This window comes from Emydura macquarii, unplaced genomic scaffold, assembly GCF_026122565.2.
Source record: "Emydura macquarii macquarii isolate MOO-44397 ecotype Brisbane River unplaced genomic scaffold, CSIRO-AGI_Emac_v2 contig_1876, whole genome shotgun sequence".
NCBI lineage: Eukaryota > Metazoa > Chordata > Testudines > Chelidae > Emydura > Emydura macquarii.
In genome coordinates this window covers 15,683,962-15,710,445 of record NW_027132013.1, presented here as the reverse complement: position 1 = coordinate 15,710,445, position 26,484 = coordinate 15,683,962, and the positions used below count along the sequence as shown (strand labels likewise).

Sequence of the window (26,484 nt, the reverse complement as noted above, 5' to 3'; positions counted from 1 at the left end):
GAACTTAAAATCCCCGTTTAGTACTAGCTCGTGTGTGTTAGATAATCTTGTTACCTGCTTGCAGAATGACTCATCCACTTCCTCTTCTTGATTTGGTTATGTATAATAGACCTCCACCACAACCAGTTCCCCCCTCCTCCCCCTTTTATCCTTACCCAGAGACTCTCAGTAGGATCTGTCACTCACTTCTTCTTGGACCCCAGAGCAAGTGTATACATTCTTGACATACAGCACAACACTTCCTCCTTTTTCCCACATATACAGTTTTTTGGAACAAGCTATATCCCTCAATGCTGGTACTCCAATCATGGGAATTGTCCCACCAAGTCTCTGTAATGCTCATTAAGTCATAATTTTCTTCATATACTATGACTTCCAATTCATCCTGCTTGTTCCCCATACTTCTTGCATTTGTATACAGGCATTGAAGGTATTTTGCTCTGATGCTTTTCTTCTGGCATTTTTTATACAGGTGTGATTTCTAGTCCCTGCTACAGAAATTAGCCTCTTCCCCTTGTCTTCATTACTTGAGCCTAGATCCACATTGGCTGGATTTTTGTCACCATCCGTCATAGGACCTAGCTTAAAACTTTCCTTATCAGGTTAGCCAGACAATGTTCAAAGATGCTCTTTCTGGTATTTGATAGATTGAGCCCATCCCAGTACAGTAATCCTCTTTCCTGGAACATCAGCTCATTGTCAAAGAAGTCAAAGCCCTCTCACTGACACCAGCTGCTTAGCCATGCATTTACTTCCACGATTAGAAAGTCCCTGTCCATGACTTTTCCTTCAATAGGGAGGATGGACGAAGACACCATCTGTGCCCCAAACTTTATCATCCTTTTTTCCAGAGCCATTTAGTCTGCAGTGATCCGCTCATGGTCAATCAGTCATTACAGTAATTATAGTTCTTTGAAATGTCTGCACATGTGCATCCCACTCAAGAGTGTGTGTAACAGTTCAAAAGTTTTCACTAGAAGTTTCCAGTAGAGGTCACACATACACTCCTCATGTTCTCATTCTCTCCTCCTCCCATCCCAAGGGCATAAAGAGCACAGCAACCCCAACTGTGACTCAGTTCCTTCACTGACCAGAATCCTCATATATAGGACTCCAAGCTGTGAGGAGGAAGGGCTGGTCCTAGGATACACACATCTCCAAGAACTAGTTACTGTAAAAAAAGTAACTGTTCTTCCTCTTCAAGTGCTGCATATGTGGACCCCATTCATTATAATTAGCTATCAGTCATCTTCAGTAGAGGTGGGAACCAGGAGTTATTTGAAAAGAGACTGTAGAAATGATCTCCAAAATGAGTGTCTTAATAGGAAATGGTCACTAGACAATAATGTTTTGTAAACAGGAAGTCCATAAATTGCTACCCTACCCAAACATTCTGTCAATGTCACCAATTATCCAGACAAGAGTAAACATGTAGCACCTGTCTGCACAGGTAAGTCATTACTGCTGACATAAAACACTGTGTAATTCAAGAGTAATGAACTAAATACAAAACCTAGAGCGGGAATAACTGAAGAGTTACCATACACATTTTGGTACATCAAATACATCTGTTTAGATTCTTGAGCTCTAGGATCAGTTACCAATCTCCCTTTTTCTTTACTATAAGAAAGTAAGGGGAATAGAAACTCTTTCCTATAAAATTATTGAGCAATCAGCTTTGTTGCTCCTAGATCAACAAGATCATCTATCTCTTGATATATTACATTCATGAGAGTGGTCCCTGAAAAGAGACTGGGACTGGAAATGGATGAGAAGCAAAGTTTGAAACTGAATGACATAACTGTCCTCAATGACTTGAAGGTTCGACTGATCTGTGGTGACTGCCATCCAACCTTCCTGGACAGCAAGGGTTCCTGACTGCTCCAAAAGTGTCTGACATCTTTTGATCTTTTTTTTATACCTCTTGGGCTCAGAATCACATTGTTATGACTGGAACTCTGGCAGATTGAGCTTGCATTGAAGTAGCTCAGGAGTTCTGCTTTACTTCATGATGTGATGCAGTTCTCATAGATTTCGCCATGAGAAGTAGCTTCAGCCTCGATTGCCTTTCCTTTTGTGTGTGCTTTTTAAAACACATTCAAATCACATACTTAGTCACAATGTGCTCTTCACTCAGGCAATAACATTTTTCATGAGAGTCTGTTAGTGGAATAGCTCCCCTACAAAAGGGGCATAATATAAAGCCTGGAGACTTCAGCTCTGACATAGCATAAAACAAGGCTCTACAACACTAAAAAAAAAAAGAAGACTAAAGACTATGACAGCACTTTAATTTTAGTTTTTAGTTTTTTTAGTTTTAAATTACAATTACTAAAAAACTAAAACACTTTTCCTAGCTACTAAGTAACAAGTAAGGGACACTAATGATGTTCCTACTGTTCCATCAAGAGTGTTCTGAAGGAACAAAGTGACAGTTGGGGTTGTCTCACTCTTTATGCTGTTGGTGAGGAGGAGAGAGGAACATGCATTACACCTACTGGACTCTGCTAGTGAAAACATTCTGAACTGCTGTGTTGAGGCACCCACTCAACATGAGTGGTATCCACATGTGCAGCACTCTAAGAGGATGAATTTCTTAATTAAGGTAGAAAAACTGTTGAAAATGAGGTGGAAAAGGTCACATCATAGCAGCAAGTTCCAACCCTTCAGAATGATAGGATTTGCCATTTTCCCTGTTTACCTGGAAGGCAAAGGAGGAGGTTTAAAAAAAAAAAAAAAAAAAAAAAGTTTTGTAGAGAAAATTTAGGATGAGAGAGAAATAAAGATCTAAAAGTAGGCTGCAGTAAAGAGTCACCATAAGTAACCTAGTCACTTGTGGGGAAAGGGATCCCACCAAGACCCTCCTGACAGCCAAGTTCCAAACTCGAGGAGTGCTAGCTGATATCTAGGAGGCAAAGAACACTCAGACCTAATAGGAAGCTTAAGAAGTTCCCTTCTTTCAAGATAAAAAGGCAGGCATGAAGGGACCAACATTCTTAATGTTGACAAGAGGGTGAATTCATGAGTCATGCTCTGAGACAGAGGGTATTATAGTGGAGAATAAGATTCTGGGACAGGTGGTCCCTTCTTTCCAATACAGGGAGATTCTGTCTCCAGAGGAAAGAAGTCTGCAAATTAAGTTGGAGGAGATCAATAAGGAAGCATCAGCCTCTCTCCACCTTTTCTAGCACTTTCCAGATTAGGGGGAAGGGCTATATAGGCTCCTCCCCCTCCACATACTTCCCACATAGAGGGAGTATCCTGAGCTCAAACCTTGTGAAATCTGATACAGTATCTCGATAATTCGAAGTTGCTGAGGCAAACTGCTTGATTGCCAGCAACCGAGTCCTAGCAATTATCTGCGGGAATACTTTTTTCTACTGGGTCCATTCCCCATTACCAAGGAAGAAGGCAGCTCAGCCCATGTAGCAACTGAGAAGGCCTGGGATGTGAAGGGCTTTGATAGCCTCCAGATTTTTTCCCCATCCACCTGAAGAGGAGGGTGGGATTTCTCACAATACCGGTTTGCTAATACACCCTCCTTGATAGATGATCCACATGGTACATTTTGTATTGTTAAGCCTGATTAGAACACTGTGGAAGAATTAAGACCTTACAAAGTGGAATGAGAGACAATTGCCCTTAGTTCCAAGATGCTGATATGCAGTTTGCATTCACATTGTGATCAGTGCTCCTAATTCCATAGCAGAATGGGGCTCCCTGATGAGCAGGCTGGCATCTGTGGTCACCTGAATCCTAGGACAGTCTTGAAAAAGGAAATTTTAATAGACATTTGGCCTTTTCCAACCATAAATTGCAGTGATTCTTGATGTTTTGGGGAAGCAATCAGCCATTCAGCTCCCTCCATAGAGTGGAGAGAGAGATATTCATGGGTACTATTGAAGGCTCTGGACATGAAACTACACCCACAGGAGAGAGTCCAGCGGAGGGCAACAAAAATGATTAGGGGGCTGGAGCACAGGACTTATGAGGAGAGGCTGAGGGAACTGGGCTTGTTTAGTCTGCAAAAGAGAAGAGTGGGGGGGATTTGAGAGATGACAGAACAAGGAGCAACGGTCTCAAGTTGCAGGGAGGGAGGTCTAGGTTGGACATTAGAAAAAGTTTTTTACTAGGAGGGTGGTGAAGCACTGGAATGGGTTACCTAGGGAGGTGGTGGAATCTCCATCCTTAGAGGTTTTTAAGCTGCGGCTTGACAAAGCCCTGGTTGGGATGATATAGCAGAGGTTAGTCCTGCTTTGAGCAGGGGGTTGGACTAGATGACCTCCTGAGGTCCCTTCCAACTCTAATATTCTATGATTCTATGATTCTATGACCAAGTTCTGGAAGGACATCAAGAGCCCCCAGAAACAGCATGCTATCCATATTGACATAAAACTTGTTGACTTGAAATTGCCCAATCAAGAATTCCAGTTTCAGGATCCTGCTGGGAAAAGGGAAAAATCTTCATTCTGTGATGTTGATAGTTGCATTAAGATGCAACTGGGAGAAAGACAGATTTTCATCCATGTTCACTACAAGGTTCAAGTCCCTGATCAATTACAGAGCTTCCATCAAATACTGTACCATCTGGATGGTGCTGCCCTAGACCAGCCAGTTACAAAGGAACTACAGACACATTCTTTTCTAGAGCGATAATGAGCATATATTGATGAATGTCCAAGGAACCAACACCACACAGGGAACTGAGCTGGAAGGGCCTAAAACCCTCAGGAATCATATGTATGTAGTAAATGTAGTTGTGAAGGTAAATCATTCTTACCATGGCAACTTGCAAAAGGATGTGGCCTCCTTGCAGTTTGAGTGCCACCTGGATCAATCTCTGCCTAGACCTTTAAGGTGGTTTGGCTGAATATGCCAGTGATGGACAGAAACTGAAATCTTATGCCACTGAAGCTTTTGGCACCCATGTGATCATTAGCTGTGTAGTGGCATTTCTTGGTACACACACTTTGGAATTTGTTAGTCTGCCATTCTAATAATGGCCATATCAAGAAAGAGGCTGAAAACAAATTAGTGATGAGGTAGGTGGTTGATGGTATGGCTTCAAAGATCCTGAACACTGCAGGATGCAGACCCCAGTCCAATCAACCATATCCCAGACTTCCTAGAGCCCTCCCAAAATGTGAAGACTCTAGCCTTTTGGGATTGCGTGATGCTTTTGGCAGACTCCCAGAGTACGAGTCCAGTGGGGCTACATCTATACTGAAAAGCAATAAGCTTGATCCCTGGGTTCCAGCCTGACACAGCTTGGACTCTCCATCTCTCCCTTGGGGTCCTGGGGACCATGTCATTTGTGTGTAGACAGAAGGGGAGAGGGGTACACTTGAGCCGGAGTTTGAACCCTGGGCTTACAATGCAGTGTAGACACACCCTTAGACTAAATTTTTGTTAAAAAATAGTGTTTTAAGATATAGAAAATTAAACAAATTCAAAAAAGCTCCAAACCATGTGGTCACATGAGCAAAATATTTTTAAATTTTATTTTCCTTCAGATTGTTAAAACACTTAATTTTCTTAACCCCGAAGTGTTTTCTTCAAGTTTCAATCCAATCGAATTTCCACAGTACATTATAAAACCCTTAATAGTACTTAAGGGAGCAAATGTAATTACAAGTCTACTATGTACTTCACCTGGCTGATATAATGCAACTAATTTATTAATTCTTTCTATGGAATATGTTCATATGGAAATATAATTCCAAATATTTTGGTCATTATTATAGCATTAAATTAATAAAGCTTACGAGGCTACTCTTAAACAGATGAACAAGATGAATACTAATTAAAAATATACTAATTACAAAAATGGTAGCAGAATAGGAATTTACAGGAAAAATGCTAGAAGTTGTATGCTTATAGCATTCCTATTAGCCCTCTCAACCTTTTCCAAATATTGAGTTTATGCACAAATCAAAAAGAGCAAAATCATTGGAGTTACCAAGAGTCGCACTGAAATCCTGCCCATGTCCCACCAGATAGCCAAGTGACTGATACGAATTTTAACCACCATACAAAGCAAGCTCTAATTCATAGTTTAAATATCCAGTAAAGGTTATGATTACCAACACCATTTTAGACAATTCTGAGTAATTTTCTTTTTTACCTGACGAGATAATGAATGTGTAAAGATAAACAATAATGAAAAACTGCTTTGGTGCATACTCATTTCAATCACATTATTGTTTTTGGAACCTTCAGAGAATTTGTAAGTTATGCAGAACACTAAGTTTTAAGAAAAATTTTTACTTTTACAATACTTTGTCAAAAACATTAATTGCACATAGGTCAGTTACTAATCAGGCCTGCAGGTTCCACCCAGAGATCTCCAAGTAAAACAAATCATTAACAGGACTGTAGAGTCTGTTTTAGCATGGAAATGTCAAATAAAAATTTCAGGCACCAACTTCTGAAGCATTTAGTAAGCATCAGTTTTAGTTAGGATAAAAAGCCAAAAGTGATGGAACAATATATCCACAATAAATATCATTAGCTGAAAGGGACTACAACACCAAAGGAAATCAGAGAAAACACCCTTCATATCTGCCAAGTCAAGAGCAATTCTTGTATTCACGAAGTTTGCAAAGATAAATTCTCAATCACTTACAAGCAAAACAAGTTGAGTGTATTGCAACAAATATAGCATAAGCCTAAATGATTAAGAGTATTGAATAGCAGCCATATGATGAAAGATTAAAAAGACTGGGACTTTTCAGCTTGGAAAAGAGATGACTAAGGGGGGGAGAATATGATAAAGGTCTATAAAATCATGAGTGACATGGAGAAAGCGAATAGGGAACTGGTATTTGCCCCTTCACATTACACAAAAACTAGAGGTTACCCAATTAAATTAATAGGCAGCAGGTTTATAGCACAAAAAATTGCAGAACTGTAACTAAAAAATTAAGGTCATGGTCAAGAAAGGTAAAGGTAAAAAAAATTAGTTTCATTTTTCTCTTTTAAAAATGTATTTTACTACCTTAGATATATTAATTTAAAATCTTCGCTATTGATGCTGGAGGCACTGTTAGAAGATAGGAAAATGAAGAAGCAGCTTTTTCAGCTCTTAATTGAGGACCAGAGGATTAAATTTTTAAATATTTGGGACAGAAGGTCTTTATTAATAAAGTATTTGAGTTAGATAGGTGTTAAACACCCTGGATAAGACTACTTACCCTCTCAGGATATGTTTACTGGGAGCATGACTCCCAGTCCAGTTAGAGATTTGTGCTAGCTCTGCTCGAACTACTGCAATAAAAATAGCAGTGTGGACTTTGTGGCATGGGCAGCAACATGCACTGACCACACAAGTACAAGCCCAGCTATGATCCATACTCAGGGTGACTAGCCCATGAGGTGCCACCATCTGTGCTGCAATATCCTCACTGCTATTTTTAATGCGCTTTGATCAAGTTGAGCTAGCACGTTTGTCTACCTGGGCTGGAGGTACACTCCCAGCTGCAGTGTAGACATATCCTTAACCAGTTTTCATTTTTTTCTTGTGATATGTTATTCCTACTAGCTCCCCAGTATCCACAGATCTTCCAGAAAAAAACAAGGTGTACAAGACCTTACATTCTAATGTAAAGAAATTTTTTTTAAATAATCCCTTCAGGCCAATTCTATAAATCATAACCAAAACAAAGGTTTTTTTCCAGGTTGTCTTTATAAGCAGATTAATCTCCCAACAGCCCTTGATCACCATACATTTCAGACTTCCAAGAGAACACACTCATCACAAGCCAGATAAATTGATCAAAGAGATCAAGAATTTGAAGACAACACCCTTTATTAACTGAACTCCCTTAAGATTAAAATTTGAACTGACAACTACCTAGGACCTTGTTAGCAATGAGCTCTAAAAACAGAATTACCACCATTTGAAAAAAGAAAGACTGGAATGGACTTTTATACCTGAAACAAGGACTATGTACAATATTTTACCAGCCATTCAGAATGAGAATTGGTGTAATTTATGATGCAAGCTTCTAAATGTAAATTTGATGGAGAGAAGAAACTAGAAAGCAAGATGTTCATGAACTAGAGTCAAAATAAAAATTAATAGGAAACACCACTGGAAGATAAATTTTCCATGTTATTACTTTAGTGCACAAAGAAAAGTATCTATTATGTGCAATCCTAATGCTTGTAAACACTTTGATATTAAGACTCACTTCTCAAAATGTTACCTGACTCTTCATAAATCAACTTATTAGTAGACAAATGAAGATTCCTTGCTCTACTCTAAATCCTATCTTTTATTAATCTACAAAAATAGGTACTGTATTGTTATGCTGGGGTTGGGTGAAACTTCACTGAAGCTGGTAGGCATAATAGCTGCCCTTCATTCAGGATAAATGCAAGAAGCAGTTAAGCCCCTTTCGGAATAAGCTAGCTAACATAATAGGAGCCACTGTCCAAAATACAGACCATGCACTAAGCCGGCCAGCCCTGAACTATGTGGGCAGAGGTATTGTTTGATAAAGCTGTGTGTGAGAGAAGCAGCCAGAAACATGACAAACAGACAGAAAAGGCAGTTGAAAGCTAAGGCAGCTAAAGAAAAGCACTTATAGCATGACCCTGGGAAAAAGCTAAAGTTTCAAGGTAGACTGCTAGGTGGCTAAAAGAGGTTTAAAATGGGAGCACAAAAACCTGCCTCCTGTTTGGTTTCTACTGTGTTCAAGAAAACTGTAAATTTACAAAGAATGTACATAAACAGGACTGCATCAAGTAAATACGTAACTCCACTGTCAATTTCTCCTAGGGGAAATGGAAACAACCTGCAAGAACCCCAAAAACTGGCAAACCGCTCAAGTAAAAAAGGGTAACAGTATTAAATGTGATTAATTGTATCAGTGATATAATTTATACAGAGACATGTATATATAATTACCAGCTGCATGATAAAGTATAATATAGTTCATTTTTGCAATACAATTCAATAATTAGTACTGACTGTTTTCAACTATTAAAGTTAGCATATCTTAGAATAGAATGACTCTCTCAAATTCTAACACAATCATTGTTATAAAAGCATATTTTTAATATAAATCAGATGACCTTGAGGCAAGCAAACCCACTATTTTTGGAGCTACTTGGAGTAGTAAGCTTATTTGTCCTGACTCCATGAAGATGGGTCAGGGAACAGTCATGTCATCTTGTTAACCAGATAGTCTCTGGATCTTGTTCCAGAACATCTGCTACTCAAAAGACAGGCTGAAGCTTTTCTAGTAAATACTAATTAAGAACAGGAACAATATTTTAGAGGCTATCTTATTTTATATTATATAATAATTGAGAAGTCAATTCTGATCTAATTTCAGAACATTTACTGGTCTCTAAAAAGTTTGATCATACCTTTGTTGGCAGCTTACAAAGCTCACTATTGAAGAAAAGAAGACAGGGCTATCTAAAAAATTAAACTACTGTACTATAAACAGTTAATTTAAAAACAAAAACTACACATGAGCCTAGAAGACAAAGCACCTATTTTCAATAAATATCAGACTCTTGTTGGTTCACCTGAGAATTCAGAGAAGAATAAGGATTCCCAAGATCTTAGTATTTCTAATAGACAAAGTTTTAGTGTCTTCTCAATTAGACTGTGAAAAGGAATTTCAGACTGAATCAGACATTTACCTAATGGACAGTCTCCCCTTCTGGATGTAGACTATTTGGTCCTTTTTTACCATCTCTAGAATCTTGAGGGGTGCAGGAAGTTGGCCAAGGTGGCACAAAATTTAGATGTCGGATAGGCATCTGCCCTTGTGAACCTGATAGCGGTCTGTCATAAGAATGGGTGAAATCAATGGTCCATCTAGCCTAGTGTCCTGTCCTCCAACAGTGGCCAGGGTGAGATACTTCAGAGGGAATGAACAGCACAGGGCAATTATCAAGTGATCCATCCTGTCATTCAATTCCAGCTTTTTGCAGTCAGAGGTTTGGGGACATCCAGAGCATGTGGGTTGCTAACAGCCATTGATGGACCTATCCTCCATAAACCTAATTATTTTTTAATCCATTCACACTTTTGACCTTCACAACATCTCCTGACAACAAGTTCCACAGACTGACTGTGCACTGTGTGAAGAAGTACTTCCTTATGTTTGTTTTAAACATGCTGCCTATTATTTTCATTGGGTGACCCCTGGTTCTTGTGTTATGCTTGGGCCCTACCAAATTCACTATGTCTCATCTATTTCATGGCCATAGGATCTGAAAATTAGTCTATTTCACGCTTTCAGCTGTTTACATCTGAAATTTCAGGGTGTTGTAACCATGGGGGTCCTGACACAAAATGGGATTGTGGGGAACAGGGGGAAGGAGGTCACAAAGCTGTTGTAGGGGGGTTGTAGGAATGCCACCCTCACTTCTGTGAGCCCAGAGCCCAGGAGGTTCTTGCAGCCGCAGGAGGTTGGTACCCAGAGGGGGGTCTGATCTCCTCCCAAGAGCGGCCTTGCTGGGGAAGAGCAAATTCTGTTCCTCCCTAGCCTGACTCGGACTAGCAGCTAGGAGCCCCTGGTTGGGGTGTTCCCAGCACCATGGGGGAGATCAGGCCCCCCGCCAGGTACCATCCCCAGCTGCAGGAAGCTCTCAGGCTGGGCAGCAGACTCGGAGCTTCCTGCAGCCTCAGGGGTTCACAGAGGTGAAGGTAGGTCTGATCTCCCCCCAACAGCGTACAAGTCCTGTCCCTCCCCAGCCTGGCTGGGGCTAGCAGCAAGGAGTCCCTGGCTGGGGTGTTCCCAACAACAGAGGGGAAACTGGACCCATCTCCACCTCTGGAAGCCTCCTCTGGCTGCAAGAAGCACCACAGCAAGAGGAAGTACCCAGAGGGGGTCTGATCTCCCCCCAAGAGCAACTGTGCAGGGGAAGATAAGTCTCATCTCTCCCCAGCCTGGGGACTAGCACCTGGAGCCCAGCGAACAGTAGGAGCTCCCAGCCCTGCCCCTCTCCCGCCCCTCTAATAGCTAGATTTCATGGGGGAGGTCTGATTTCATGGTCTGTGACACTTTTTCACAGCTATGAATTTGGTAGAGCCCTAGTTATGTGAAGGGGTAAACAACACTTACTTACCACTTTCTGCACACCAGTCAAGATTTTATAGATCTTTATCACATCCTCCGTTAGTCATCTCTTTTCTAAGATGAACAGTCCCAGTTTTTAAAATCTCTCCTCACCTCGAAGCTGTTTCGTCCCCTTACTCATTTATGTTACCCTTCCCTGTACTTTTTCCAATTCTAACATATCATTTTTGAAATTGGGTTGCCAGAACTGCATTCAGCATTCAAGGTGTGTCTAGATTCATGAGGTTGAAGAGGCTGAACCCTAAGGAAAGAAAAAAGTCATGTGCATAGGTGTTCAATGCAAGAGCTAGCTGAGAACTAAGTCTGAGTAGGACAGTGGCCCGTACTCCGAGGGATAAATAAACTCAGTCCAAGACCATTCTGGAGGGAGAGTGCATCTGACCCGAGGAGGACAGGTCAGAAAGAAAAAGGAAAGGAAAGAAAGAAATACTGGAACCTGCAAAGACTGAAAAGTGACTTGTTAATTCAATTCCCTGATTTGGCTGCCAGCCCCCACCAGAATCATGGTGGTAACCTGATATTCCAACTTCAACAAAATCTCATCTATAGACATGCCAGGGATGGGAATCTTGGATCCCATTTACAGAAGATGGGGCTTGGGCTCTCTGCCTTGGAGATGAACTGTGAGGTCAACTAGAATATTCTGCCTAACTTTAGGCCAAGAATAAATCACTCGCTACAAATAGGCTAAAATGTAACAATTCACATGTTTTGTTGCCATTTGTTTGGGCATTTTCTTCTTAGTAGTTCCCTTGTTCACTATTTTTTTTTCAAAGCTGCTGGCCACTAGAAGATACACTTCAGTGGATCCTCAGGAGTAATGTTAAGTCTGTACACCTTTTTATACAAAAAAAGGTAATATGACTCAGTACAATTAGGAATTTAGATAGTGAATGGTTGGATCTTTTGTTGTGTAAAAAGTGGGCTCTAAGTCACCCTGTCACAGTTTCAGAGACAGATAAATCTAGGAAGTTTTATAGAAGGTGAGGTTTCAATGCTGACTCTTGTGCAAGCAAATTAAAACTACTACTAAAATATACCATTGTATCTGTCAGTGACATTCTCACATGGAATACAGAATAAAATACTGCTCATCCTGTCTACAGAGAGATCTAGAAGGGGTCCAGAGACTGACAATGAAAATCACTAGATATGGTAAGACTCCCAAGTGAAGAGACGGGAAGTATTGGGACTGTTAATTTAAAAAGAGGAGACAAAGAAAAAGTTATATAAGAAATACATTAAAATAACAAGGGGTATGGAGACATTAAATGAGGCACTCCAAATACAAAAGCAAAGGATATTCAATTAAATTGAAAGGCTACAAAACACTTTGTATTTGTGTTTTACACACATGTATAACTAGCTTACGGAACTCTTTGTTTCAAGGTATTATTGAGGCCAATAGCTCAGGAGGACTTAAAAAAACAAAAACAGATAATGGGTACAATCACATTTAATTTAAAATAGAAAATAAACATAGGGATATAAGCCCTCATGCTTCAAGGGATAAGTTAACCTCTAACTAACAGGGTCAGGAAGAAATAGCCCCTACAAACAGATTATTCCATAATTCTTGCATTTTTCTCTGAAAGGTCTTATATTGGCTAACTTCAACCAGAACACTAGACTAGACTAGACGATCCACTGGTCTGTTCTGGAAAAAACTCCCTGCAATTCTCCTTCAAGATATTTTGCAGGATTAGTACTCCTGAGATCTCATTTGCCCATTGTGATTCATGCAAACATTCACAAAGAGTTGAAAAAAAAAAATTTTTTTTTTTAAACTCTTGGACACACTTGGAGGATGACTTGAGGATTCTGCCTTACTGAGCATGCAAACTTTATTAACTAAGGGCTCTTTCCCCTACCACTTAATTTGTCATCTCCTTTTAAAAGCAGGCAACAACTCCACTAATGCCCAAAAATATAAAAGGAAAAGAATTTATCCCTCTCCATATCACCACTTTTTTAAATACAAAAAGGAGTCATTCCTGAAAAGGAAGACACAGCCTCAGTGAGAACACAGATCACTTCATCATTTAAAGCCCAAAACTCTAAAAGGGAGGTGGGTGAAATGACCAAGGTATCTTCAGAGAGGCAGAAATACAATGCAAGTAATTTTCTCTTTTCTGCCCATACCACCTATACTGGATCCTCACTCCTGAAGAGTAACATATGTCCCAAGGGAAAATACCAGCAACAATTACTGAAAGATGGCATAAAATGAAACCAGCAAAGACACAAGAAGAGTTTCTAGATTTGATCAACTGCAATGAGACATTGTGAACAAAAACACTCCATGAGAGGAAGAGTTTTGGTCCTATGTCTCTGATGCAAACTCTGAGCTACAATAACAAGACTGAAACATAGCCATGAAACTTAATACAAGCAATAGAGCTTAAAAAATATATTGCATATGGTCATTGTGATCCATCCCGTGCCCAGGGTAGCCTCCTGAAAATGCCAAGGTCAGGGCAGGCTGTAAAAAGGGTGCAAATTCTCCCAGCAATGGTGGGTGGCACTGAAGCCAGACTTCCCAACCAGCCACAAACTGCACTTCTGAATCCCCACAGAAGCCAGTGTACAAATATACACAGCCCCTTTTACTGCATTTCAGCTCCTGGCTCCCAAATCAGCACTAGGTCCAGTAAAGAGACCAGTTATTTAAACTCTATGCTCTTTACTAAATAGGTTCCCTCTGACTCCAAGGGGTCAGCCACAGTACCAGTTCAATATAAATTTGGATCTTACCTAAAATACCATGCTGCCAGCCAATCCTTTAATAACTAAAACTAAAGGTTTATTGTAAAAGAAAGAAAAACCATAAGAAGAATGTTAAAGGGTCAAAGCAAATCAAATAGATAGATGATTGTAAGTCCATATACATCAAGTTTCTGGGAGTTGCAAGCTTGTTGCAAGTGGAGTTGCAAGCTTGTACAGTTCCTCTAATATACATCCAGTACCTGGATGGGTCTTAGTCCTTCAGTTCAGTTGCAAGTGAATTGGTCCAGAGGCAGGTATATGTCTGTAGCTGAACAGGAACAAAGACAAAATGGTTTCTGTGGCTTGGCCTTATATACCCTCTGGCCCTGCGGTCTTGTGGAATATTACAAGAACTAAAATGGAGTCCAGAGTCACATAGGCCAATCCTGGTAACTCTTCAGGTATGCCTTTAATTTCTTCCTGGGCCCCTTGCATCCCTGAGTGTCTTAATGGGCCATTAAGCAGGCTATTGTTCTGCCACCAACCTATCTGGGGTGTTGCCCAGGCAGTACAATTTGAAATACAGATATCTTAAATATATCTATAACTTCCATTTCACATATTATACATGAACATAAACATCATCATCTTACTCAGCACATTACATCCTTTCTAACAGTACCTGACACGGCATATCTCACATGAATTATTATGATTTTGACATACTGATGTCAAACAATATAACAAATGCTCTTCCCCACCCCCCCCATCTACCCAGCATGACACCCCCAATGCGAGACTGGTGTAGAAAGGAGTAATCAGAGCTCCTGAATACACCCCAAGTGCGCCCCTCATTCAGACAGCATGACAGTCATCATGTGAGGTCAGTCAGTCAGTCTCTCTATATATATGCATGCATGCGCGCCATCCTTGTGGATCGCATTACTGGCCACCTCTCCTGGCACCAAACAAATTTTGACATGATCCTCTATTTCTAGACTAGCATAGTCAAAATAAAAATAGCAGATATTAGAATTCAACTCCAAAAGTGAAGACATACAATCCAGACGAGATAATTGCCAACCAATGAGCCTTCAAAAAGAAATTTAGTTAGCTTATCTACTCATATACACCTTGCCTATGGAGCTCTACCACATCAAGAATGGATATATCAGGAAAAAAGACCTTGTGTTCTTGATTTAATCTTGAGCAACAATCCAAAGTAAGGTCTCAGCCCAACAAAAAATGCCCTCTTTGGCCATTTTGAGGAGACGAGAACTTTCCTTACAAGCCAGCATGGCCAGATTCATTAGAATAACAGAGTTTTTGTCCAAGTTCTGCCAGAAGCACTTGCTACCAAAAAGGCTGGTAGGCAAGTATACTGGCGTGTCTACCACGGATGAGGAAGGAATGCCTCATTAACCCAAACAAAACACATTACTTTTTAAAATAAGCTTTCAGTCTGTATGCTGCGGAAATATCCGGCAAGGAATTCACAGATTCATAAATTTTAAGGCCAAAAAAGGTTACTATGATTGTCTAGTCTGTTTTCTAATATTTTAATTTTTCTTGTAGCACTTCTTTGAATCATCTCCAATTTATCAACAATACTCCTGAATTGTGGACACCAGTACTGGACACAGTATTCCAGCAGCAGTCACACCAGTGCCAAATACAGAGATAAAATAACCTCTCTATTACTACTTGAGATTTCCTTTTTTATTCATCCAAGGTCACATTAGCTCTTCCAGCCACAGCATCAAACTAGAAGTTCGCATTCAGCTGATTATCCAACATGACCCCCATATCATATTCCTGCTTCCTAGGATACAGTCCACCCAATCCTGCAAGTATGGCCTGTATTCTTTGTTTCTAGAAGTATACATTTATATTTAGCCATATCAAAATGAATATTGTTTGCTTAAGCCAAGCTTACCAAGCAATCCAGATCACTATCTATGACTGCCTTCTTTGTTATTTATTTATTCCTCCAATTTGTGCATGATCTGCAAACTTTATTATGATTTTATGTTTTTTTCCAGATCATTAAAATAAAAATGTTAAATAGCATAAGGCCAAGCACTGATCCTTGCGGAACTCCACTTGAAACACACCCATTCAATGATATTTCCCCTTACAACTACATTTTGAGAGCTATCAGTTAGCCATCTTTTAATCCATGTAATGTATGCATTTTGGTTTTATATCTGTCTATATTTTTTTTAATCAAAATGTCATCTGTAAGGAATTTAATTTGATCCCATAAGTCTACGTACATTACATCAAAACTATTATTTTGTCAACTAAACTTGTAAGCTCATTAAAAAAAGGATACCAAGTTAACTTGACAAGATCTATTTTCCATAAACCTCTGTTGCTTGGCATTAGTTATACTACTCTCCTTTAATTCCGAGTTAACTGAGTCCTGTATCAGCCACTGTATTAACTTGTCTCGGATCTATATCATACTGACAGGCTTGTAATTACAAGTCCTTCTGAAGTTTTCTAGTTTACTGACTTGCAAAGCCCTTGCTCTCAACTTGACAGCATTTCTGTGTTAGTTGGTCTGTATATAAAGTGATAACCTTTGAATGCAATATCTGACCAATTTCAAAATTGCAGGAAATGTTCTAGACTTCAATGGCAAAAACCCTATTGATTCTGTGGAAAATAGAAAAAAAACAAAAGGGAAAAATAGGGGACACATGGAGTCCCTGTCACAGCTAAAACATCTCTGCAATTTTCTATAGATCAAACTGGTTGATGGCACTGATTAATGCCTTCCAGCCTAACAATATCCCTGCTCATCCTCCCAATAAAGTTTAACATGTTGACACCCTGAATGACTTATCTCCCAGACAAATAATGAGAGAAAGGAGAATTGTAGTGCACACAGAGCCTGTGGAGGGGGGGAATGGGTGAGAACAAAGAACCCTGGTGCGGAGAGACAGGGCAAACACAGCCCCTGGCATTTGTAGGAAAAAGGGGAATGGAGGGCATGAGAGTGCACATGAAGCCGCTGGCACAGTGGAGAACAAGATGCACACAGAAATCCTGACAAGAGGAGAATGGGAGAGTTACAGAGAATATCTGAAATAGAGGAAGATGGAGGGTGACACACAGGAAGATTGTGGGGTGGAATGGAGGAATATAGGGAGCCTCTCGTATGTACAAGAAGCTCGGTCTACAGAAGCTAGCAAATGTGAGACCACCTAGCACGCAACATTTATTTTAGGATGTTATAGCCTCAATAATATTTTTCAGGACGCTGTTTCTAAATTTTTATATAGGAGAGTTCTCATTCTAGAAGTGGCCACTGGTGTTGAAAAACTTAAATACAAAACTAATTTCACTTTAAAGACAAAAAGTCAGAAATTTCCAGATTGAAACCAATAGGTCACTTCTAACAAACCTTTTGAGAGAAGGGGATAGTAACAGGAGTTAGGGAGGGAGTGTCAGCACTGGCTTTACATTACCATAAAAATGACAAAACCTGAAAATATTTAAGGTATATTCCCAAAATAGAACTTATTCCATGAGCATACACTAATAGTGTTTCAGCTGTTAAATATGCACTCAATCATGAAAAAGTATATGAATCTCCTAAACAAGAACTGCAACATTGTTCACATGCCCATTAGGCTAAGAAATCAGCTGACAACCCAGGTCACTGAGTTGCATTGCCAAATATCAACCAACTTGGCATATGAGGCATATCAGAGATGCTAAACCTAACTAACAACATTTCTAAAGTTTTTCACCATTTCTTACCATCTATACCTCATCAGGAGGTTGCAACAATTTATTTTGGATGCAGGCCTTCCCACTGTGTATACCACCTGCCTTTGACACTTCCAGACTGAATTACTGTAAATGCATTCAACATGGTTACATCTTAAAACAATCGGGAAACTTAAGATAGAAGCACCACTTAAGGGCTGTTGCATTGTGCACTAAATAGCAGCAAATGACAATCGATGGGCATTCCATTTTCTACCCTGTTTGTTTACTGTTTTCCAGATTGAATTTAGGGTGTTTGTTTTAAGATATCAAGCTCTAAGGGTATGCCTTCACTGCAGAGATAGCCTGGGTGCTGCCTCAAACCCTCTTCTAGCCACACAGAAAAAACTAACTTGCCAGTTTAATAGGGTGCTTTAAAACAGAGCCAACAGACATGGCTGAGGGCGTAGGCTAGAGCTGAGATTTCAATAACAATGAACCCACCTACTCTGCAGTGAGAATGCAGGATAATCAATCCCAGGTGCCCTGCCAGCAGCCCTCCAATCCAATCCCTGACATTTCATCTGGGCTGTATTTTGTCTAACTCCTCTTTTTCAACAATGTGCTTTAACTCTGCATTTGCCAGTTCCATGTCTCTTGCACTTCTACAGCATTCGACAGAGATGCCATCCAAGAAATCCTTCCAAATGCTGCCAGCTGGCCAGTAGCTGACACCAGCCTTATGGTAGAGTAAAGAAGTCAGAAAGACCCATAAGAACACTTCTGCAAAAGAGCCAAAAGGAAGGACAAATAAGTTCTCCCAGAATACACTGACTGACTGAATTCATAGACTGACGTAGTTTAAAGCACCACTAAAAACCATGGATATGCTGCCAGAAATCCATTTCAGCACATGGGCTAGTACAGCACCATTGTGCACACAGCCACATAGATCTGGCAAGGGTAGGGCTCTGCAGTGGGGACACTCCACCCAGGCTAAGCTAACTCATATTAACACTGCAGTGAAGACATACCCTAAAGTTATGCCTACACTGTAGCTGGGAGCATGCTTCCCAGTGCAGGTAGACAGAAACATGCTAGCTCTACTTGAGCTAGTGCATTAAGAACAGCAGAGTGGCCACAGTGGCTGGAGCTAGCCACCTGAGTACAAGCTCACACCTATTACCCTGGGTAAGTACTTGGGTGGCTACCCAGAGCCACTGTCCATGCTGCTGCATCACATTGCTATTTTTAGCATGAGAGGTCAAGCAGAGTGAGCATGTCTCTGTCCTACTTGCACCAGAAATCACATTCCACCCCAAATGCAATGGAGCCACACCTTAAATGGCTAGGGACCTCCCTACTTGAGAAACTGTCTCTCCTTATGCTTAGTGCTTCAGCTTCAGTCAACAGAGCAACCTCAATTTTTAAATTCCCCTGGATTTAAAAGAGACGGGGCTAGTGGCAGAGCACTCTCTGTGATGGACTGTCAAATTCTAGAACAAACACTCTGATTCATAATAGCTCAGGTCTGTCGACCTTCAGAACATCTCTATTTATCTGGGCTATAGTGGAGGGTATTTTTTTCCCCGCATATAGGAAGATAGATGTGTTTTGCTGGCCATTAATTTATTTTTTTAAATTTATGACAGTTGTCTGGAGTATTAGACACCCGTCTTTTTTTACTTGTGCACAAATGTAAAATTAAAAAATTGTGAAAAGACTAAGAAAAATTTGTCCTGGAAGTTTATAAAATTGGTATTCCTTATTAGAATGGAACAGCTCCTTTTGAGTTTTCCCATCTACTACGATAAATGTGTATTTTTTATTGTTTACATGTTTACTTGGGATAACATTTTCAAGTGTGGCAATGGAGTGACTTTGTGCCCAAATTCCATTTGGCTACCAAGTGTCTACATCACTTTTGAAAATGGGTCTTGGAGCGTGACCACATTACTAGGTCACCCTAAGTTTTAGGTATAGCCCCAGCCCGTGGCACTTTCTAAAATTTTATTCTTGGTCCTTTTTTGTTTGAAAATTATGAATTAATAGTTAAGTGCATTTACTAATTTTGAATATTAAAGAATGACAAATGAGGTGTTAAATCATTCTCTCATAATTGCCTTTTCATATAGCCATTCATCTGCAGCCTCCACTTTTTGTCCTTGCTAAATTCTGCAATCTACAAACACCAGAAACTGATTTAAGACTAGATACCAGGATTCTGTTTTTGTTTACAGTTCTGCTTCAGAATTTAGGCCTGGTCTATACACAGAAGCAGTGCCAGCATAGCTACATCACAAAACACAACATAAAATTTATTTTTATTGAAAAAAACCTTAAACGTTTCAAATACATCAAAGATCTCTCTTATCAAGAGATGTTTCACATTTACAACTAACTACATTATTTATTAAACATAGGGATTAACTGTAGTTAATGAACTAAACTGATTATTTCAGGTAAACATGTGAAAATGTTCAAATACGCCTAAGTGAAATTTACTGGAGCTTAAGTTCCTATTCCCTAAGTTTCTTCACAATAAGAGAGTCTCCTAAATTACTTCATATTGTGAAGCTTGACTTCAAAAACTAAAAGAAGAGGAAAAACATCTTTCTTTACACAGAAAAGTCACCTTTTAACTCAAAGTTGCTGATAGAGGCTCATGGATTCAACACATTTATTTTTTATTTAAATGTTTTAAGAGACCTAAAAATTAGACTGACCTGGCTTCACTGGCTCACGGCTGTGAAAAATTTTGAGCCCTGTGCAACTCAATTAGGTAAACCTAATCCCCACTATAGGCACAGCTAGGTCAACAGAAGAATTCTTCCATCAACCTAGCTACAATTAACAGACTATGGTGCAACAGCAGCAGAGCTGCAGCACCATAGCTGTGCCACTGTAGTACAGACATACCCTAAATCATGACCATTAAGAACAGGCAGTTGGAATGCATTCATGAAGATCTTTGACTACCATTCAGACTCATCATTTTAGAAGTGCCTTTACAAGACTCTAAACAAAAGATTGTCTAGGACAAGGTTACATAAGGCAATAAACACGGAAGCACACTTTTATTTCAGAGTTCAAATTAAAATATAAATGCTCTCAAAACATGTAGGTTTTTAATAGCAAGATAATCAAAACCTTGAGGAACTATCTTCAGGGGCATACAAACCGATTTTTACATTTACAATAAAAATATACTACATTTGAAAACTGCATTATTTTATTTCTTTGCATTTACTAAAACTTAATGATTTGCCTATAATCTTTTTTAATTCTAGGTCTCTGAAACATTTTGAAACATGCACAAAACGCTGTCAGTGGGACTGGATTAGCAATTAGAAAATATCATATTTAGAGAGAAGCTGCTCATCAGCTGGACAGTGTTTTAAAACAGATTATAGAAGTCCCTTATTTCAAGGACACCCATTGAATATGAAACCAACATTTGCTTCTAACATAGAATTCAAAACTACTTTAACTGACACTTTGAAACATACATTGTAATGTTCCTTTTTAAAATTAAATTGGATATTACAATTCCTCTCAAGTCCCAGTCAATTTGTTTATAACCAGACGTTCCTATTTTTAAAAATTGTTACTCTTGTTTGAGTAAAAACCTACACAAACAGGAAAACTAACTCACCAAAAAACATAAAATGCCCCAAAGTAAAACCAAATAGTTTCATCCCTGAAGTCTTTCACCTACAGTAGTTTAAATAATTTTGTTTAAAAAAAAAACAACCTGTATAACAAAAACTCACAGTGAAGATACTTTATAAGATATTGGTTTGGGTAGATCTTTTACTTACTGTCAGACGTCTAATAAAGTCAGCATGAAATAGTTTACCACTCTCTATAAAGTAACTCTCTGGAATAGGGACTGTCATCTTTGTTTTGTGTACACTACCCCTGATTCCTCGATTAGAGTTCCTAAACACTACCATAACAATGTCATCAATGTAGTTTATTGAATATTTAATCAACAGTCTGACCAATACCTATTAACTATTGCGGAACACTAAGTGCGTTGGTTTCCAAGCTACGTTAACTTAATCTTGCAAAGCCCCATAAATCACTACAAGACAATCTCTTTACAGCAACAGCATTTCCAAACGTCGGCTTGCCAAGAGATAGGAAGGAAGAGTAGGATTAAGTGCAGCCCATTATTAAAATAAATATAGTGAGACAGTAAAAGACCACACTGGACAGGAGTCATGATCAATACAGCTTTAAGGCCCAAACTTGCACTATTCGCACTGGCGAGCAAGCCTCATGCGGGATCATGGAGAGCTGCAGGAACGGGCCCCTAGTTCGTACATGGAGGGGGGTGGGCGAATACACAACCTGCAAGATTCGGCCCCCCAATCACACAGACACGGGCGGGGGGCGGGTCACACCATGGAGACCCAGCCAGACAAAGTTCACGCGGAAGGGGGGGGGTGGCGAAGCAAAGCCCGCACCGCGCCTGCCTCCCCCAGGAAATCAGAGGCGCAGCAGCGGGTGCTGGCCGGGGCAGAGCGCCCCAAAGCAGTCGCCCCGCCCCGCCCCGCCCCAGCCATGGGGAGTCGAGGACCTGCCGCCGATCACATGGGGGAGGGGGGTGAGACTCACCTTTCGCCACCGCCCCCCCCTCGATACGGACACTCCCAGCAGCGCCTTCGAAGCCCCTCGCGCAAGGCCCGGAGACAGCAGGGACAGCCCCGGCTCGCTCACCGCGCGCAGCTGCGCAGCCGCCACGGCCGCAGACCAGGCGAAGACAAACACCTCACCACCGTCACCCCGCTCTTTGCCCGCTGGCCCCGCTCCCTCCCAGCGGCGGCCCCGCCCCAAACGGCCGCACGCACGCGCCCCACCCGCTTTCTACAGCCGCACAGCCTCATTGGCTGGGAGTGGAGGGGCCGGTAGCTTGGGGTGCGCGCGCCCGGCTGGCTCTCGAGGCGGCTCGCGGGGGTTGGCTGAGGGAGGCGCTCGCTGCGGAGGGGAAGCGGACGGGAGCCTGCGGAAACGCGGGGGATAAGTTGGGGCTGGGGAGCGAGTGAGCCTGAATGACGAGGACGAATGGAGCCGTGGGGACACGAGGAATGAGGGTCTCTCTTGCTGACTCCCGCCCACAGTCATGGCCCCTCTGGCCTATCATGCCTCTCCCCCCCTCATCTTTCATGACCAGCTAAGGCTCCCAGTCACCAAAGCAGCACCTCAGTCGCCCTTGTCTTGGCTAAGCGCTGTTCCCGCCCTGCTCTCGGAGTGTCTGAGCTCCGTCTCTTCAATCACCAGCCCCTTCAGCATTGCCCCCCCCCCTCCCCCGAGATCATCCTCTGCAGTCCCACACTCCTGGTGCATCCACCTCTATGACTCCTCTGCTGCTCGCCTACCTGTATCGTGTTCAGGGGAACTGGAGTCAGAGGGCCAAAGTAACCCCAGCTAGATTTTTTCACAGCTGAGTCTGAGGCTGGTGCACAAGGTTTTCTTCTGGCTCAGAACTCTTGTTAGTATTTTTGATGCACAAGAATACTCTGTCACAGGTGTAAGACAGTCCAGCACAAGCACTGATGAGACAAATGACCAAAGCTTGGATACCAGTGAGGTACTTGATACCTTTGGCAGCCAGAAGGATGGGGCTACTGCCAAGAGGAGATGGCCATCAATCAAAGAAAGCAGCCACTACATGATAGGCCAGCCAAGGACCTACCAGCTTTGCAGATAGGCACTTCTGTGAGGACCAGTTAGTAGAGAGACACCACAAGGAAGAGATAACAGTTGTGAGGGTTGCAGTAGCACCCAGGTCATATAAGGTGACTACATAAGAGGGACAAGTGATTGATAGGAGCAGGAGGCATTTACAAGCCAATAGACACAGCACCCAGATCATCACAGAGCAAAGAGACAGAGAGCCACCCAGAGGCCAACTTCACAGGGAGGAAGAAGACTCCACTGACAGAGAGTTTGCTACAGTTGGAGACAAGTGACAGGGAGACAGATAGGTCACACTTAGTGTGGTCAACTGTTGTGAAGACCAGACTATCTCAAAGACCGTATAACCAGTAAAGATGAGACACAGCTTGGTTATGTGCTAGTAGCCTCTGGCGAAAAGGACATGGGGTGAGTATCTGGTCATCCATTTTTTAAAATGTTTATATTAAAATATTTGCAAAATAGGGAAGATGTATCATGATTAACAGAACTGGAGTTAGACGGCCCATGTTTCCTGGAAGGGCTGTTCTTGGTGGACAGGTTATCAGCTGTTCTTGGTGGACAGGTTATCAGGGATCCAGGTAGCAACTGAACCACACAAACAGAGGAGTCCACGGGGTTAAATTCATGTGTTCAGTTTAACATGGATTCACTCTTTGCTAATGAAACACTCCTCTTTTCTCCTCCACTAACTATTGGACCGCTTCCCTCCTTCACCTTCAGCAAAGGGATGAGTGTCTGAACAAGATTTGGGAATGCAGAGTCACACATTATTTTATAGTCTTCATATTTTGAAGAGCAGGATAGTGGTAAGGTAAGATGTGCTGGAGTAGAGGTTAGCTAAGGACACAATGTCAGCAAGTATTTCTTGGACCACCAAAAAGTCAGCAAATAGCTGCCTCTTTAAATCCTTTTCCCTCTGCTGCAGGTTCACTAAATGTTCCATGTAGTTTGTCATATAGGTGTCCAGCCACTGTTTATTCTCTTGCCTATATGCTTACCCTGTCTTCTCATATTTTCCTTGTATCTCTTTTCTCCCAAACCTATATACTCCAATGCTCATTCAAATTCAAACAGATCCTCTTTGGTTTTTCTTTTCTTTGCATGTAAACTGGCCAACTAATCCTCCATTAATGTGGACTTTGCCCAGCTGCTTGCTTGCCTTCCCACAAAAACATTAAAAAGCTCCAGTTTCTAGCCTTTTTACATTATAGATTTTGTGTGCCTTTTAAGGCTCCCCTCCCTCAATTTGTCCACCATTTTTGTGCACCCATGTATTATAGATGCATGTCAAGCCAAACATTTCATTCTGATCAGTAATGGGTCCATGTATTAAATGAAGAGGAGGAGAAAGACACTTGGGGAATAATGGAATCCAAATTCAGGAAGACTCCAGAACTGTTACGCATTCTGTAGAGGCATAGGGATGGTGACGGTGGTCAGTTAGGGCAGAGTAAGATGAGAGGTGGACACTTCTGCTGGTCTTGTGTGAAGTTAGCACTAATGGCAGTGTTCATAAGAATCCACAAATTATTTCCTCAAATCCGTATGCTTGCATGAAAGTGGCACAATGGCCAACTGGCTACTTTTAGGAATAAAATGCTGCTTACTGGGTGCAGAAATGCCATCCTCCTTTGAGTCATCCTCATCCAGCTTGATCCACCAGCTCTGCATCCAAGATTTACCCAGAGAGATTCTATGAGCCTACAAGCTCTCAGTACAGGCTTCTGTATGTATAGTTCTCCCATTTGGCAGGGACCTTCCTCTCCTTCATGGGGAATCTTGGTGTCTGGGGTTTACATGCTGTCCAACAACAGGTTCAGCTGAGTGGAGGGACACTTCTTCAGCATCTTGTACAACTTTTCATTGAGAAGACAAATGTGCACACCAACCTCCAACTTTGTTTCTGTCTGTTGCATTTTTATAATTTTATTTGAGGGTTTTGATCCTCTGCCACCACGGATAACCAGACAAGGTTAATGCTGAATTACACAAGTCTCCAGTATATCTGGTTGAAGATCTGTTTGTTTCTTTGGTAATCATCCAGCTCCTTTTGGATTTCAGTCTTGCTCCACAATTCTAAGAAAGCATTAATATTGGCCTTTGGCCAGCAAGCAGCACGTTCATAAGAAGCTTGGCTGAGACATACTTATTAGTTAAATTATCCAAAAGATGAAAAAGTTTTGTCAGCAGAAGATGTCCCCTTCGTAAGTGTCTCACAGCAGAGCACAGTGTTAGCAACATTATATGGGCAGCTGGCTTGCAGGCAAGTCAGCCCTAGGTAGTGTTGTGAATAAAGGTGACTAGAGAGGCTACTTCTGCAAGATACATCTACATAGCAGTGAGAAGACTATTTGCACTTATTATATTAGCATGATAGGGAACTTGACCACACTTGCATTAAATACCTGAGGCAGGAATGATTGGGATTCAATCGTGCTTTAGTTCCCGCAAAAATAGTCTGAAATATTATTTAACTCCATTAATAATTGATCAAAATTCTTTTGTGTAAGGATTCAAGGTATATTTCAGCCTATATAGGAAGAAAAACTGTTACTTTATTTATTGTAGACACATCCATAGACATCCAGGAGGCAATGTTGCTACAATATTTGGATCAAGTGCTGTCTGTGGACAAAGGACAGAATTGCACCTGAAACAGGATGGCTTGTGTTGGCACTGCACCACTGGAGTGAGCGCCAATACAATTATACACGTTTAATTAGCATTGGTATAATTCTATTGTGTCAAAAAGGCCCTTGGGATTTGTTGGAAAGGAATGAATGCATAGCATGTCATAGACTGATACTATGATATATACATGATTTAGCATGATCCCATCAACTCCTGCTAGGATATGTAGTCATAGGACATTTCCCTTCTGATCTATAAGATACAAATACAAGGAAGTAAAATCCTTCATTGTCCTACAAACACTACATTGTAGCTATTAATTTAAAAATATCTTCCTATTTGAAATTAGAGAAATTAAAACAAAAAGTATAATTTTTTTCTTCCTGTTACCACAATACGTATTGACTAGTGATTGGAATACATTCTCCAAAATAAATTGTTCAAATTTTCCAGGTTTTTTGTTGTTGTTGTATGCTTCAAACTGGTAAGCATATTAACTGTCCTAGTAGCATTTTTTCCGGGCTCTTATCTTGTTTATTGCAGCTTTTTACTGGCCTTGACCACTGAAACCTTGGATTCTGCAGGTCAATTCAAATTGCTATTGTTACAATAATCTTCC

The 26,484-nt window shown here is 40.9% G+C and overlaps 1 protein-coding gene across 1 annotated transcript in view; it reads right to left on the bottom strand.

The window, feature by feature from the left end:
• Positions 1-22,866, bottom strand: part of PALS1 (protein associated with LIN7 1, MAGUK p55 family member) — a 121,599-nt gene extending 98,733 nt beyond the window's left edge. The window contains exon 1 of the mRNA XM_067557760.1: positions 22,152-22,866. The gene's annotated coding sequence lies outside the window, so the exon portion shown is untranslated. The remainder of the gene's footprint in view (positions 1-22,151) is intronic.
• Between the last annotated feature and the right edge of the window lie 3,618 nt (positions 22,867-26,484).